Source organism: Humulus lupulus, chromosome 2 (assembly GCF_963169125.1).
Source record: "Humulus lupulus chromosome 2, drHumLupu1.1, whole genome shotgun sequence".
In the NCBI taxonomy this organism is placed as follows: Eukaryota; Viridiplantae; Streptophyta; class Magnoliopsida; order Rosales; family Cannabaceae; genus Humulus; species Humulus lupulus.
Window position 1 is genome coordinate 14,730,942 of NC_084794.1, and position 14,565 is coordinate 14,745,506.

Genomic DNA, 14,565 nt, shown 5'->3' on the forward strand with positions numbered 1-14,565 from the left:
CAAATCTGTGATAACACACACACCTTTGCGATGTTCACTTGAGACCTCTATGTCTCACTTTGCACCGTTAATGGCCATGTGCACTTTCCATTCATGGATGTTCTTAAGAATACTCTCAATTCTCATGAGAGGCGGCACAACCCCTAGGTCCATATAGGTAGAATTCTTATAGTAATTTGTTACCAAAAAGTACTTGTCTTCACAAGACTGAATTCTATTAAAAAACCTCTTGGTTTTAACCTTCAACTTGGTAACTCACAAGTACTCAAAATGTACTCAACATCTCAGATGGGACTTGTTTTAAGTACAACTAATATTCACTTGACTAACTTGTTGTTACCTATTGAACCTAACACTAGTTAAATAACTAGTGTTAAGATAGGTTACCATCAATCATGAATCTCTTTAGGGAGTTTAAGTCCTATCCCTCGAGATGATGTAGCCACTAAATCCCTCGTTAGTGGCTTAGTGAAAGGATCCGCCATATTTTCACTATTCTCACATAGAATATTGAGATGACTCCGCTTTGAATCAATTCTCGTACATATCCATGTCTTAGACTGATGTGTCTAGACTTCCCATTATACACTCCGTTGTATGCTCTAGCCAATGTTGCTTGGCTATCACAATGTATCAATATAATGGATACATTCTCTTTGATTAGGGGTATCTCTATCAATAGACCCCTTAACCATTCGACCTCTTTATCGGTAGCAGCTAGAGCTATAAACTCTGCTTCCATAGTTGAATGAGATATACAGGTTTGTTTCTTGGAACCCCAAGAAACTGCACCCCCACCAAGTATAAATACCCAACCAGTTGTGGATAAGTTTTCCCCAAGATTGGATATCCAACTTGCATTTGTATATCCTTCTAAGATTGAAGGAAATTTGGAGTAGTGAAGGCTTAGTCCTTTGGTTTTTCTTGAGATAACCTAGGACCCTTCCAATAGCCTTCCAGGCAAGGTAAAAAGGTATTCTCAAAGATAGACCTTCGTATCATCAGTTGAGGGTCAAGGAGAGAGACATACCGAAGACTGCTTTTCGCACCAGGTATGAGCATTATGAGTTCTTAGTCATGTCTTTTGGATTGACTAATGCCCCAGCTGCTTTTATGGATCTGATGAACAGAGTGTTCAAGGATTATCTGGACAGTTTGTGATCGTCTTCATCGATGATATCCTGGTTTATTCTTAGTCAGAGTCAGAGCATGAGTAGCATCTGAGATTGGTTCTACAAAGACTGAGGGAGCACAAACTATTTGCAAAGATCAAGAAATGTGAGTTCTGGTTATCTCAAGTATCTTTTCTTGGGCACATTATTAGTAAGGTGGGGGTTAAGGTAGATCTAGCAAAAATCGAGGCAGTCAAAGATTGGCCAAGGCCAAAGAATGCTTCTGAGGTTAGAAGTTTCTTTGGATTGGCAGGTTATTACAGGCTTTTTGTGGAAGGGTTCTCAAAGATTTCTACTTCGTTGATTGAGCTGACACGCAAGAATCAGAAATTTGTGTGGTCAGACAAGTGTGAGAACAGCTTTCAGGAACTGAAGCAGAGATTGATTACAGCTCTAGTTCTGAGTCTTCCAACAGATTAGGAGAATTTTTCGATTTACTCTGATGCTTCACATCAAGGTTTGGGTTGTGTTCTGATGCAATCAGGGAAGGTAATTGCTTATGCCTCACGTCAGTTGAAGGAGTATGAACAGAGATATCCTACTCATGACTTAGAGTTGGCGCCTGTGGTCTTTGCTTTAAAGGTATGGAGGCATTACCTTTATGGGGAGAAGTGTGAGATCTATACAGACCACAAGAGCCTGAAATACTTCTTCACATAGAAAGATTTGAATATGAGACTACTACAACAAAAACCCATTTCCATAACACAAAAATTTAACACTTTTAAAAAAGTATTATAATATATATAAGTGTATATGTATATAGGCGGGACTTTTTGGCGCCTAATTTTCCCCAGCCCCCAAAATTTTCCACACAGTCCCAATTGACCAAAAAAAAAGAAAAAAATCCATTTTCACACGGTCCCAGTCGGGCCCTGATTCCCCTCTCTCTCTCTTGTTTCTCTGTGTTTACCCCCTTTCTCTCTCTCTCTCTTCGTTTCTCGACCAATCTGCCCAGGAGGAGGACGATTAAGCTTGCCCAGGTACGTTTTCCCTCTCTTCGTTTAAATGTGTATGAATACCCATTTTCAAGTTCGACATTTTCAGTTCTTCTCTACGCAGGCTTTGTTTTTTAAGTGGGTTTTTGACATTGTACTTTATTTCGAATCTAGTCCAACATAATCATAACTAATTCTCCGTGCCAAAAAAACCTCGGCAAGGTTAGTGTTTTAATCTCATCTCATCAATTCTGTTTACTTTATTTTGTTGTTATTGAATTTGCCTTTTGGATTCATTTAGAATGATTTTGATGATTCGCTTTAGGGTTTGATCCTTTGTAATTTTTGTTTAATTTGTTCTGTTAGGTCTTCGCTTTGGACATGATAACTAAATTTTGAGGAAGCTTCTACACCAAACTCGAAGAAATCGTTAGAGGTTTCTTCTACTCTCTCAACAATATATACGACTCTTTTTCTTTTCCAAGCTGAGATGTTTGAGAAGATTTTCATGCACTTAAATACTTATCTGGATTTTTATTTTTATTTGGGTTTTTTATTATTATTAAATTTTTATATTAACATGCATAATTTGGGAATTGATTTATGAAATTCGGGTTACTAATCCTAGATATCTTCATATTATTTTTCCCCGAAATCAAATCCATCTCACGGCCCTCACTAGCCTTCTTTGTCCCCTCGTTCGTCGTTTGTCAGCGTCCATCTCGACGCTGCTCTACTCATAATTTTTTTGTTCTGCCCTTTGCAAATCAGGTTGGCTATGGATTTTTCTTTCTCTTCTTAGTTTATTTTCATTAATCTGTCCCATTTTTGTGTCAAAATTGGCTTTATGGAAATCTTAGTTTCTTTCTCTCCCTCAAATCAATTCATGATCAAAGATATCCATAAAATTTGGGTCTATTGCTCTCTTCATTTTTGGAAGGCTCAAACTTTTTATTATTGCCAGCTCCATTTTGGGAGCTTGCGTTTATAGTTCAGTTTTCCTTATATGAGTTTATGTACTGATACCTCCATAAATATGTGAGCTACTTTCATACCTCATCGTTGATCTTTCTTGTATGGCCGAGAAGAGATTTCAATATGAAGTCGTAAGAGTTTCGAAGAATTGTGGGATGGTCAAATTTGAGACATGATGGTGTTGCTTGGATAGTAGCTTATGGGATTTTAGATTTTCCATTTTGCTTTGTGCTCTTTAATTTTTAATTTTTTTTAAATATATTTGATGTTATTTGCCCTTGGGACTTTATTTGAGGTGTTTGGAAAAGTACATTTTGATTTGTGATGATTCAGAATTTTGTGGTCAACTTTTGAGATAAATTTTGTCATTTTTCTTATTTTGAGATTTCAATATGTATTTGTTAAAATGACTCACAGACTGTGATCTAAGAAAATGTATAGTTTCAAATATGAAATGATCATATGTTACGTGGCAGGAAAACCAACAATGTAAGATATTTTTATTTGCCTTTCAAGTGTTTGTTAACATGTTTATACCAGAATGTGGTTGTTTTTCCATTTCCCCTGTGTTATTGTATATTTATTACTTTTCAACTGCTGCATATTGCCATGTTGCATTATTAGGTCAAGAGTTGCATGGATAACAATAAAAGTTCATGTTTTTGGATTAGTATTAATTGACTTGCATTATACAATACATTGTACTTTATTTCAAATCCAGTCCAACATAATCTAAACTAATTCTCCATGCCAAACAAACTCAGAGTATTTTCAGCATGGACAACAATAATTGGAGATCTATTCAAGGTGGTGAACCCATGATAGACAATACTGATTGGAGAACTAAGCTGCAACATGATTCGAGACAACGAATTGTCAAAAAGATGTAAGTGTCTTTTGAAACAAGAGATGCCTTGTTAATGGAAAATATTCAGTTGTACCTTAACCACTTAGGGCTTGATTGGATTGATTAAATAAAATAAAAATAAAAATCTTGTGTTCATTTTCAATTTTAAAAGATAGGAAACATGATTGGAAATCTTTATTAACTATGTGTATAGTAACATGTTTATCTCTTTTTGGAAATTATTCTAATAATTTTCATAAATACAAAAGACCAAACAAGATATCAAAGTAAACTTTCAAGGAAAACTTCCACTTTTTAGTATTTTTATTTTTAAGAAAAAAAAAACAAAAACAAAAATCAAGCCCTTAATAGTTTGATTTTATTCTTTATGAAGTTTCCATCTTCAAAATTTATCTTATTGTAAAAAATATATGAAAGGGTCATTTTCACTGACATATGTAATCTGATGTATTTACCGCAAGAATGGATACTTTGAAAAAGCATCTCCCATTCTCGGGTCAAGATGGATTGCTTGAACTAAAGAAAATTGCTGAAAGGTTTGAGGAAAAGATTTACAGTGCTGCCACAAGCCAGGTACTTCCATATTTCTGATCACCTTCCTTTTCCTTTTTTTTTCCTCAGTCACCTATATGTATTACTTGAATTGAATGCTGACATGATGTTATAGATGGATAAAGGCTGATTTATTGCTTAATATCATGATAATCGCAGAATAGGATTTATCTATATATATATAGAGAGAGAGACACACACACATAGGCTGACATTAGGTCACACGTACTATCAAACAACCAGTTAGATATCTGAGGCTAACAACCCTAAAATATAGGAAACAGATTAATTAGGGATTTAAACGTAAATTCCCTTATCTGAAAAATATCCAATCTGCAACAGATGTACTTATGTTTACATGATAATGTTTTGTGTCCTTGTACATGAACGATTTTTATGTATGTTGCTCCCTCCTAATTGGCATTTGTTTGTGATTGTTACAGTCTGATTATTTACGAAACATTTCACTGAAGATGCTGTCAATGGAGAATAAGTCTCAGAACAATAATGTACCAAACCCTTTGCCATCCAACCCCACTAATAGCAGAACCACAGATCCAGGTATAACAATGTGTTGTTAAATGGAAGCCAAAAAAATGTGTTCCTTAAGGGATACAAAATGCATATTTCAATAAAATTCTATTTTGTTCCATCCTCTTCCAAATTTTATGCTTTACTTTGGCATGTGGAGTAGTTATGTATGTAGTTATATAATAGCTCTTAGGAGCTTAATTTGGTAGTTAGAGGATCATGACCCATTCTCGTGGGGTCAGCTATCAGAAAAATATAATTTTTTTACATCTGCATTGGTAGGGATGTAATGGGGGAACATAAATGCTCATTATTTCAAATTATCCCTGATAGAAGTTTTTCTTGGACATGATCTGTTGTCATGCCACCTCAAGTACACAATCAAGGGCAATCACTTGTAATGCCATTGTCATCTAATCAAGGCCAAACTCGACAACAACTACTATCTCAAAATGTTCAGAATTCTGCTGTTGTTCAGAGTTCTTCCAGTGTATCTGTTAGGAAAATATTGTTTTGCCTCAATGGAAATGATTATAATATTACAACTCTATGCAATAATATTACAAGTAAATATGGATTGATTAAATAAGGTTACAACTCTATAACTGAAAATACAAATAAACCAAAGAAAGGGAGAAGATGATGATGAAGAAGAGAATGGTGGAAATACAACTCAAAGCAAAATGTTACAAGTAAACTAAAATGTTTGAAATAAAGAAAAGAAGATTACAACCTTTGAACAAGAAATACAAGTAATAGGAACAAGAGAATAAGTAGAAAACAATGCAATAGAAAGAAGAACAGAAACAAAAGCAAACTCTCACTTACACAACCTAAGTGAAGAGGATTGGGGATCACCAAATTGAACAAGGTATAAAACCTTTGTCCAAAAGCTTATTTCCCCCTAACTCAAGCACTAAGGGATCTCTCTCAGATATTGGAAAAGCTTTCTGGAATTATCAAGCCTCAAGGTGTTTCTAGCCAAGTGCTCTAGAGGATAGAAAAGTTGTGTCTTACAAGTGAGCTATAGGCTCCTATTTATATAGTTTAGAGACACCCTTTGAATTTCAAATTCCACCAACCCCCATGGCTGTTACCAATATTTGATTGGATTAATATGAAATTAAAAAGGGGATTTGGGAGTTATTTGGGTTTTTTGAGCCGTTCAAAAAATATTAAAAAAACTGAAAATTTGGTCAGTTTTTGGCCTGTGGCCGCGGCCAGAGACATTAGTGGCCGCGGCCACTGACCAAATTCAGCACAAAAATTGTGCTGTTTTTCCAAACGGTTCCAAACCCTCCCAAATGATTTTGTAACTCCTAAAACACATTATTGGGGTTAAAATCATATATCTAACAGCCATATCACATATGGCTTTTATGAAATTCATCTCAATATTGTGTAACAACAATTTACACAATAAAGGGTAATATTTGGAGGTTACAAATTTGTAACACCAAATATGTTACATTATTTGGATATATCTCATATATCTAAATATTGTAACTCTCTATTATATGTTACAATATGTGACACACTTTGTCACATTTATTTAATCTAAAACATTATATTATAAAATAATATAACATTCTCCCACAAGATTAAATAGTTATCTATTGTGTTGACGCCGTTTTTCGTCAACAGATAAAAGAAGAGCGCAAAAACAATGAATAACGATGGCCAAACGGAACAAACAAATCAAACACACGGTTTTTTACGTGGTTCAGCAGTTAAATCTGCCTAGTCCACGAGTCTCTGTTATTAATCTTAAGATTATCTCTGAACAATTCTTTAGCATGAATTCTCCAGAGTTTTCTCCCAAGGATCAGAATTTCGGTCCATTACAATGGTGCATGGCTTCTCTATTTATAGAGAAGGATACAGAATACTATCCCACATACTTTGGGTAGTTACTCTTTTGTGAATAAAATAAATGGCTTTAAATGCCTTTAATCAGATAAAAAAGGAAACGTCCCTGAAGACCAGGAAACGCATAACTGACTAAATAATATCCCTCGATTCTTGGGGATTTACATCAATAAATGAGGATTACATCTCATGTTTACAATACTTGTAGATATTCAAGATGGTTATAACGTATCTCCAAGGCTTTAGCATCTCAGGTTTCACGTCATTGTGCGAGCCACTGACATCTCCCGAGCTAACATTGCTTTCGAGATAGTACATCGAGCTCAAGACCCCTGCTCCGAAGTTGTTCCTCAAGATGAGGGTGTTCTCAGAGCTACCTTTCGAGATCGAGGTCATTTCGAGGTCACCACATTCGAGATCATACATCGTACTTCTCAGACTCGATATACCATCCTGGAGCATATCCCAATCCTTGCGAGACCATTTGTTGCGAACTCAGCTTTCGAGGTCACATTTACTATGGCTCGAAATCTGGGTATAACATCTTGCCCCCTCAAAAGTATTTGTTCGAATCCTAAGAGAAGGAAACTTTTGAACTACCTTTTCTGGGAACCGTACCGTCATACACTTTCAAAAATGGTCACGTGTCAGGTGGGTATTGCTCACTTTAGGGACTTGAGTACCTTGGGAACACGCCCACGATCGTCCGTCTGACAACTTTTTGGCGCCTTCTTGTCATTAATCCCCATCCGTTCGATCTAGTGAGAATTTCACTCGACGCTCCTGATTAATTCCATTTTCCCACCTATATATACAAGACCCCCCTCTTCGTCTTCTTCTTCACGTTTGTTCATCATAAACAAGAAAAGAAAAACAACCAGAGAACCAGAGACTCTCCTAAAAAGCTTTTGTCCCGCGCATGTTTTCTCGACCCAAGAAACAAAGAAATCCTGGTCTGTTCGAGTCAGTGAGTTCTTTCTTGCAACCTCTTCTCCAATCGACGATTTCGCTGCAATCACCATCACTGTGTAAGTATGCCATTTTTGTTGTTTGTTTTTTTACTGTTTTTGCTGTGTATGCTAGTTTACATTCTTAGCATAATAAGATAGGGGGTTTCATTTCGATAGGCTTTCAAGTTTCCTAGACTTCCCCTGCTGGATTTCGCATCACTGGTTTATATCCAGTTTTAACGTTTGAGCGAAGTTTCAACTTTCTGGGTTTTGAAAATTTTAGGCTATGTTTCTTGTACATTAAGTTTTCGGGTAAGAACCCTTGTCCTTGGAAAATGCACGAAACCCAAGAATGCCCTTCCTGGCTAACCGCCACCTTTCTTTCCCTTGAATTTCGGGATTTTCAAAAGATCACCCACGCTCCTTTTCTTTCCTGTGGAACACACGCTCTGACTCTTTAGTAAGGGTCTCAATATTTAATTTTTTGTTCCTAAATCCCCGAGCTCATACCATCGAGCTCGTGATTCTTGCATGCATGGCCCTCACCATTTTTTCTTTCTCGTTAGATGTCACAGAATCTGGAAAGACGGTGGGGGTCATTGCGAGCCATCCCTTATGAGCCTGAATCTCCGAGCCCAGAATCGCTGTTCGCCCGGAATCAGTGTCGGATAAAAGAATACGAGCTTGCGCGTGAGCAAGAGGACACTCGAGCCCACTATCGCCGTCAGATAGACGAGGTCATTGAAAAGAAGAGAAGAGTTCTTCGGGAGGCCATCTATCCGGAGCCCAACCCAGGACCTAGGCCAATCCCCCTCGACCCTGCGTTAAAAGTCACGGTTGCATATCATCCGGGGGAACTCCAATTTTCTTTAATGGCGGAGCCTTCGTCTTCACAGCCTAGGAGGGAGATGTTCGAAGCCGAGTTCTACCAGAGCTCGGTTACCACCACCGACCAAATAACTGACATCCTGGCCCTCCATGGCCTTAGTTCGTTGGACACCCTGAAGTGTCGAGCTCCGGCTAGTCACGAACGGAGCTGTTTCGCCCCTGGGGGCCGCGATGCCAGTGTGAAATACGCGGCCTGGAGCCAGGAACATATGAGGACGGGAGCTCTGCTGCCCTTGAAGTCCTTTTTCAGAGACTTCATTGATTTCGTTGGGTTGGCTCCTTTCCAACTCAACACCAATTCGTACAGGGTGATGTCTGCCCTGAAGTCCTTGTATCACGAGCTGCAGTGGAAAGGACCTTCACCCCAAGAGATTTTATATCTCTTTTGTTTGAAAAGTAAACCCTCCCGAGCTCGGGGAGGGGATAGATTTTACTACCTCTCGAGCTATCCCAAAGAGACGAAGATTTTTGAAGATCTTCCCAACCACCCTCCTGACTCCAAAAAGGCTTTTTTCTGGACAGACGATCTGTCCCCGTCTCGACATCGTTCTTTCAGGCGGATTCGTAAGTACTCTTGTTACTTTTATTTTTTTTTGTGCTTGGAGTTTTAGCCCTTAAGACCATACTTAGCTGAAATGTGCCTCGCCTTTCAGCTAATTTTCAGCGTCCCTCCCCCTCCAAGACAATGAGGGAATACAGAGAGGCCTTGCTCGGACTTCCTTATGGTAGGAGGTCTCTCTCGTATCTTCTTCATGAGGACCAGCTCCGAGCCTGTGGGTTGTTGGGAGAAGGCCAGTCAACCTCTGTCTGGTCTAACAAAAAATACGAACGTTGGGAGGAGGTGCCACAGCCCACAAGCACCCTTCTTCCGAGGAGAGAAAAGAGGGCATCTCTCCCAGTTCGCTTGAAGAGTCCGCGATCTGGGAATGAAGCCAACGACGAGGCCTCGAGCTCGAACTCAGATGAAGGTTGATAAGCGTACAAAATATACACTTATTAATAACATTTTCAGATTGATTTGGTTGTTTTTCTCAAGAGAAAGTTTCTATTTAATCTGTTTGGTGAACTTGTGCAGTTTGTCGTTATAATTCTGATTTGTTCGAGAATTTGGATAAATGTTGGTTTTAGTAGCCGAAAATTGGGCAATATGTGGAAATATGGTACAGGCGATATATCGCCTGTCTTGGGCGATATATCGGCATAAGAAGGAATTCCAAATTTTGTCTTTGCAGAAACGACATCAGAAACTCGCGTTTTCATCGAGAAAATTCACCAGGCGATATATCGCAGCATCATAGGCGATATATCGGCACGAGGGCATTTTTGGAAATCTTCATGGAAATTCGTAGGTTTTTGGAGATTTTTGTAAAAAGAATAAAAGGAAGATCGGAAGGTACAGAAAGGGGAGGAAGCATTCTGACGGCAAAAGGAAAAGAAACAGAGAAGAATCCACGTTTATTTCGTTTGTGTTTATTTTTATGTTTTTGAATTTTAGATTGTGTGATGAAGTTTAATATTATGAACTAAATTCTTATTTAGAGTATTTTAATGTAGTCGCTGGATATTCTATTCGTTTTTAATGCAATTTCTATGAATCTTTGAATTTATGGTTATCTATTGTTCTTATGTTTAATGCTTGTAATTGATTGGCCATCTGTTGCATGATTATTGGTTTTAATTCAATATCTGAAAAGTGAGAATTGGAATAGCTTTAGACAATAGACATAGATTTCAATTTAGAACGAAAGTATCAAATTGGTTTGTGTAGCAATTAGGTTTTTGTTCTTAATGCGGTTTATGTGTAGAATTTATCACAGACATGTAGAAAATTCACAGGTAAACTGAATATTTTATATCTTGAGAGAGAATAGAATTGTCATTAGTAAACTTGCTATAACCATAGATCAAAGAAACATATTAGTTGTATTATTGATTGAATAGAATTGAAGGTTGATGAAATTAGAATACTCTAATCTTTCGCTTATATTAAAGTTCGTTAATTAAATTGTGCTTTCTTAGTTTATTATTAATTGTTAATTTTCATTAAAATTTCATTAGTCAAATAGAAATAAAAGTTTGCTATTGGTAATTATTAGATCAATTCCCTGACGGAACGATAATATATTTCCACTACTATTACTTGTTTATTCGATTGCGTATACTTGCGCAGTAGTAAAAATTCGCAACAAGTTTTTGGCGCCGTTGCCGGGGAATTGATATTCTATTAATATCAAGATAGTTAATTTTTATTCTAATTTGGCTGTTTTTATTATTTGAACTAATCCAAGTTGTCGCATTCTGTTTTAATAGGTGAATCTTTTGTATGCGACGTGAAGGATCTGCAAATCTTGTTCCTGTTAATCCTGAAATCGAAAGATCCTGCAGACAAAACAGAAGGAAAAAGAGGTTGGAAGCATCAATGGCTGCCAACCAAAGAGACAGGGTTAACAACAATGATGGTTAGAATCATATCGCTCAGGACCAAAATGTGCGAGCATTAAGAGATTATGTGCTCCCCGCTGTCATAAGAGTACACTCGTGCATTAGGCCGCCTACTATTACTGCCAATAACTTTGAGATTAAGCCGGCGATGATACAAATGGTCCAGACTTCTGTTCAGTTTGGTGGTCTCCCCAATGAGGATCCTAACTTGCACAGTGAATTTCCTTGAGCTATGTGCAACGTTTAAGTTTAATGGGGTGAGCGATGATGCAATAAGGCTGAGATTGTTCCCTTTTTCACTAAGGGACAGGACAAAAAGTTGGCTTATTTCTCTACAGGCCAACTCAATCAACACATGGGAGGAACTAGCTCAGAAGTTTCTCTCAAAGTTCTTTCCTCCTGCAAAAGCTGCTAAGTTGAGGGGAGAAATCAATAACTTCTATCAGAATGAGGGAGAGTCATTGTACGATGCATGGGAAAGATTCAAAGACCTGCTCAGAAAATGCCCTCATCACGGTATAGAGAAGTGGATGTTAGTCCACAATTTTTATAATGGGCTTTGCGGTACTACTCGCACTATAATAGATGCAGCAGCAGGTGGTGCTTTCATGAGTAAAGGGGCTGATGAGGCATATGAATTGTTAGAGGAGATGGCTATGAACAACTATCAGTGGCCTGCCGAACGAGATACTTCTCAGAGAAAAGTAGCCGGGGTACATGAATTAGATGCTATAACTGCTTTAACTGCTCAGGTTGCTTCATTGACAAAGCAGTTGCAACAAAACAAGATCTCAGCTCAAGCCCAGGCTATACAGATGCAATCAGGGTGTGAAATATGTGGAGGGCCTCATTTATATGAACAGTGTACAGCGGCCAACATGTATGGTAATATGCCAGTTAATCAGGCTCAGGTACAGGCAGTTGGTAATTTTCAGAGGCCTTATCAGAATCCGTTCTCCAATACTTATAATCCTGGGTGGAGAAATCACCCAAATTTCTCTTGGAGAAACAATCAGGGCCAACAGTCACAGTTTCAAGGGCCATACCAGCAGCACATGCCACAACAGCCTATGAATCAAGCCTCATCATCACACCAGCCTAGACCGCAAGATCAATCAGAAAAGCCTAATGAATTGCAAGCTGCCTTGTTGACCCTCACTAATACTCAGACTCAATTCATGACTGAGACCAGATCCTCTATTCGAAACCTTGAGACACAAGTGGGTCAGTTGGCCAACATGCTTAATAACAGACCGCAAGGGAATTTACCTAGTAATACTGTGGTCAATCCTAAGGAGAACTGTCAAGCAATTTCATTGAGGAATGGTAAGCAAGTGGAGCAGCCCAGTGTACAAAAGTCAGTGGTTCGGAATGAAGAGTTGGGTGAGAAATCAGATACTAAAGCGAATGGGGTTACTGAAGACCACCAGGGATCAAACAAGTGTCCTCCCGTTGTTGATAGTCAGCCAGTTCAAGTTCCATATCCTCAGAGGCTTAGAAAAACTACACTTGATAAACAGTTTTCTAAGTTTTTAGAGGTATTCAAAAAGCTGCACATCAATATTCCATTTGCTGAGGCATTAGAGCAGATGCCTAGTTATGTCAAATTTATGAAAGAAATTCTGTCAAAGAAGAGAAAGATGGAGGAGTATGAGACGGTGGCGCTCACTGAAGAGTGCAGTGCGATATTGCAGAGGAAGTTGCCCCAAAAGTTGAGAGATCCGGGGAGCTTTACTATACCGTGTACAATTGGGAAATTTGAATGTAAGCATGCTTTGTGTGATTTGGGGGGGAGTATAAATCTGATGCCTTTGTCTGTATTCAGAAGACTTGGTTTGGGGGAGGCTAGTCCTACAACAGTCACTCTACAATTAGCAGATCGATCAGTGAAACACCCCAGAGGAATCATAGAGGATGTTCTTGTGAAGGTGGATAAGTTCATTTTTCTGGCAGATTTCATAGTTCTGGATATGGAGGAGGATATGGATGTACCAATCATTCTGGGCAGGCCATTTTTAGCTACTGGGCAGGCTTTGATTGATGTTCAGAAAGGTGAGCTGACACTGCGAGTTCAGGGCGAAGAAGTAGTATTCAACGTGTTTAAGGCCTTAAAGTTTGCAAATGTCAATGACAACTGTTTCAGAGTTGACCTGGTAGAGAAAGCGGTGGCTGAAATTAATCTCACAGAGGATCCACTTCAGAAGAGCTTGACAATTGGGGATATCGATGCTGAGTTAGACAGTGAGGTCCAAGAGTGTGTACAGTGGTTGAATTCTAAAGGGCCAATTTATAATCGAAAATATGAAGATTTGGGCCAAGGACCTGAGAGACCATTACCATCAGTTCAGAGACCTCCAGAGTTGGAATTGAAATCATTGCCAGCACATCTTCGATATGCTTTCCTGGGTGAGAAGGAGACTTTACCAGTTATTGTGTCTTCTTCTCTTTCTAATGAGGAGATGGAAAAATTGTTAAGGGTGTTGAGAACTCATAAGTTGGCAATTGGATGGACGTTGGCAGATATTCAGGGGATAAGTCCATCCACAGTTATGCACAAGATCTTGATGGAAGATGACAGTAAGCCCTCTATTGAAGCACAACGTCGATTGAATCCAGCAATGAAAGAGGTGGTAAGGAAGGAGATCTTGAAGTGGTTAGATGCTGGGGTGATCTATCCTATTTCAGACAGTAGTTGGGTGAGTCCAGTTCAGGTAGGCCCTAAGAAAGGAGGGATTACAGTGGTGAAGAATGACAATAACGAACTTATCCCGACGCGTACCGTTACTGGTTGGAGGATTTGTATAGATTATCATAACTGAATAAAGCCACCAGAAAAGATCACTTTCCACTGCCGTTCCTTGATCAGATGTTAGATAGATTGGCTGGACACCAGTATTACTGTTTTCTGGATGGCTATTCAGGGTACCATCAAATAGCCATTGCTCCTGAGGATCAAGAAAAGACGACCTTCACCTGCCCATATGGTACTTTTGCATTCCGCCGTATGCCGTTTGGTCTGTACAATGCCCCTGCCACTTTTCAACGGTGTATGATGGCTATCTTCTCTGATATGGTGGAACGGAGCATTGAGATCTTTATGGATGATTTCTCTGTGATGGGGTCTTCTTTTGACAATTGTTTGATGAATTTGGAGGCTGTGCTGAGAAGATGTGAAGAGGCGAATCTGGTCTTGAATTGGGAAAAATGCCACTTCATGGTAAATGAAGGCATAGTACTTGGGCACAAGGTGTCTAAGAATGGTATTGAAGTCGATAGGGCTAAGATTGCTACTATTGAGAATTTGCCGCCTCCAGTTTCAGTTAAGGGAGTGAGAAGTTTCCTTGGTCATGCGGGGTTTTACAGAAGATTTATAAAGGACT

The 14,565-nt window shown here is 38.7% G+C and overlaps 1 long non-coding RNA gene and 1 other non-coding gene across 2 annotated transcripts; one reads left to right on the forward strand and one right to left on the reverse strand.

Annotated features, from left to right (window-relative positions):
- Positions 1 to 2,280: 2,280 nt before the first annotated feature.
- On the forward strand, positions 2,281 to 3,965 carry LOC133815854 (uncharacterized). The gene is made up of 3 exons (XR_009884863.1): positions 2,281 to 2,332; positions 2,477 to 2,546; positions 3,850 to 3,965. It is a non-coding gene; the product is annotated as an uncharacterized LOC133815854 (long non-coding RNA).
- Positions 3,966 to 11,598: 7,633 nt separating this feature from the next.
- LOC133820165 (small nucleolar RNA R71) lies at positions 11,599 to 11,705 on the reverse strand. Its single transcript, XR_009886594.1, has one exon. It is a non-coding gene; the product is annotated as a small nucleolar RNA R71 (small nucleolar RNA).
- Between the last annotated feature and the right edge of the window lie 2,860 nt (positions 11,706 to 14,565).